The sequence below is a fragment of the Chionomys nivalis genome, chromosome 17 (genome assembly GCF_950005125.1).
Source record: "Chionomys nivalis chromosome 17, mChiNiv1.1, whole genome shotgun sequence".
Taxonomy (NCBI): Eukaryota; Metazoa; Chordata; class Mammalia; order Rodentia; family Cricetidae; genus Chionomys; species Chionomys nivalis.
This window is the reverse complement of record NC_080102.1, coordinates 20,598,320-20,601,332: the sequence shown is the minus strand read 5'-3', so window position 1 is coordinate 20,601,332 and position 3,013 is coordinate 20,598,320. Positions and strand designations below refer to the sequence as shown.

Sequence of the window (3,013 nt, the reverse complement as noted above, 5' to 3'; positions counted from 1 at the left end):
CAATGAGAAATTAAAAACACACAACACACATGTTTGTAGTGCTTAGCTTTTACCCAATAACTCTTAGCCAATGAACTGCCCCTCACAACTCAGACAATATTAAGCGATTCAAATACATTTGGAATTTGTGTCAAGTCCTAGTTTCTAAGCGTTTCCCCATGGGTGATGCAGAGCTGTCCCAGCCATCTGTCAGATACCCTTTATTTGTGCGCAGGGTGGTTCTAGAGGCAGGTTAGCATCTCTGCGGTACATCTGCTTTCACAGCAGATCTGATACACTGTTGTGAACAGTGGAAACTGGTCTAGAAGCCCCTTCTGCTTGAGGAAGTGGTACACTAAGGTAGAGGTCTCAAGTCCTTGAAACTTCCTCCCATTCAGGACATCCTTCTCTAGTTTTCCAATAGTCTTCCCAGTCCCGGAGAAGGCCTTGGACACCTTGGAGTCACTCCCTTGATAGCAGGTGGTGATGAGGTCAGTCAAGCTGCAGCTCTCTAGGAAGGTAGCCGTGGACACTTGGCCGTAGCAGAAGATCCTGGTGAAAGCAATCATTTCTGCAAGGCCAAGGCGGACGATGGTGGCCTTACTGTTGTTCCCACAGCGGAGGCCATCACAGAAGGTGGTTCCCATAGCAACGATGTTTTTCAATGCTCCACAGAGTTCCACAGCATCGGCATCTTCCACCACAGTGATGCGGAAGTTGGGAGTCTGTAGCAGCTCTTTGAAGAGAAGGCCTGATTTTTGACAAAGAAGCAAAAATTATCAAATGGAAAAAAGTATATTTAACAAATGGTGTTGGCATAACTGTTCACACACCACCAGATTGGATGATGATAACAGGACCCATAAAAATCACTAGCTAGAAGTTTATAGCTTCACTACAGTGCTAACCTGACAGGGACTATTGTATAGTATTTCCATACACGGTACATTGCTGTAAAGTCGGTTAGATCTAATTCATAGAAACATCAGTTCACGTAGTTACTTTGTGGAGAGAGCACAGTTCATGGACTCTTTCTGTTTCTTAAGAATGAAACATGCCAGCATTAACTGCAGTCACGTTGCTATGGAATGGGCCTGCAGAGATTGCCTTCTGTCTGACCGTAATTACAGATCCTTCGGCCAGCACCTATCCTCTCTCTCTCGCCCTCGCCCTCACCAATCTTGTTTCTGATAATCACCATTCTACTCTGCTTCTTGAGGCCGATGTTTTAAGCTTATGCATGGTGCTTGTCTTTCCCCAACTACTTTATTTAACTTAACAGAAACCCCTCGAGGATGTCAGTCTTTACAGTGATGGTATCGCGTTCTCCTGTTGTGTGTGTGTCACGTTTGCTCAATCACTCATCCAATGGTGGTCACGGAGGTTCACTGCACATTGTGAACAGTACTGCAGCAAACATGGCAATGCAGATGTCTCTTCACGTGCTGATTTCATTTCCTCTGGACAGAGGGAAGTCTGAGTCATGTGCTAGGTCCTTTTGTAATTGTTAAGAAACTTCCACACTGTTATCCGCATTGACTACCCTAACAGACATCCTAACCAAAGTGTGCAATGGTTCCTTTTTTCTACAGCCTCACCAACAGTTGTTAACTTTTACCATTTTTACAATAGAAATTATAACAGTGACAAAATAAGTTCTTATTGTGGATTTGATTGGCATTCTCATGACGTTTCATGATAGTATTCATTGTTTCATAAGGGTTTTTTTTTTTTTGCTTATTTTTTGCCATTTCCATGCCTTATTTTGAGAAATGTCTGTGGAAGATTTTTTGTCCATTTTCTTGATAATGAGTGAAATTCCATATATACTTAGGATATTAATCCCTCTCAGACATGCAGTTTGCAGGTATTTGCCCCCATTAGAAAACTGCATACGTACTTGAGAAGAAACTTGGACCTTTCTCGCTCACATATGCAGAAAGTAACAGGAAATGGTTTATATGCTTCAATTGAAAACCCTGAAAATCCTATAAGAAAGCATAGAGGAGAACCATTATCCCATAAGTACAGGCGGTATATTTTGTGTAAAACTTTAGAAATCCCAGGAAACAAAAACAAGTGCAGGCAAATAGTGTTACAACAAACCATAAAGCTGCACAGAAAAGAAATGCCAGAGCAAAGGAAAGCATCCAGAATGACTCAAAGAATGAAATGAGAAGACTAGTCATCAAAGTTGGTCATGGAAGCAGATCCTTTATAACCTGGAGGAAGTCTGTGCAATTTCTGACAACATTTTGACGATTGTGTGTATGAACATGGGACTGTTCACCCAGGACATTATTACAGTCTCCATTTTTCCTTCCTTCCTTTCTTTCTTCCTCTTTTCCTTCTCCCCCCCCCCTCTCTCTCTCTCTCTCTCTTCTTTATTTCTCTTTTCATGATGTCACTTTTTAGCCCAACTTAGCCTCATATTTATACTCTCTCCACCTCACTGCCCTAAACACTGGAGAATAAGTGTGCAGTGTGCCATCCTATTTTTCAGTTCATTCTAAAGAAAGGTTATCATCTTATGTTCAGTACTGGGCCCCGGGCAAAGATCTCTACCAATTCTTCCTGATTATCAGATACTTTTTTTTTTTTTTTTTTTTTTTTTTTTTTTTTTTTTTTTTAATTCCTGCATAGCATTACGAGTTAATTACAGTCCCTGTTTTCTCTCTAAAGATGCATCTGCCCTTCCTTCATTCCTGTGTACCACACGAACAATACTCATTTTTAAGCCTTTAAGGCAGAAGCAGTGGAAGAGGGAGCACCAGTAGTATAATGCAGATTGAACTTAGGTGTATTCCATTAAATCAAAAAACAAACAAAAAAAAGGCCTTGATGGCATTGATGCATGTTCCATGCAGCAATGAGGACTGCACATGAAAGGAGAGTTGAGGGGTCAACTGCAGGGCATATCTTACTTATATGGCCCCCAAACCATCTCTTACCATGACATACTGCCAAGCACAAGAAAGAAGCACACTATAACAAGAAAGAATAAGCATCCCCATAAGCTGTTAAGAACCCCACA

The 3,013-nt window shown here is 41.3% G+C and overlaps 1 pseudogene; it reads right to left on the bottom strand.

Annotated features, from left to right (window-relative positions):
- Nucleotides 1–200: 200 nt before the first annotated feature.
- Nucleotides 201–737, bottom strand: LOC130888833 (glycerol-3-phosphate dehydrogenase 1-like protein; annotated as a pseudogene).
- Between the last annotated feature and the right edge of the window lie 2,276 nt (nucleotides 738–3,013).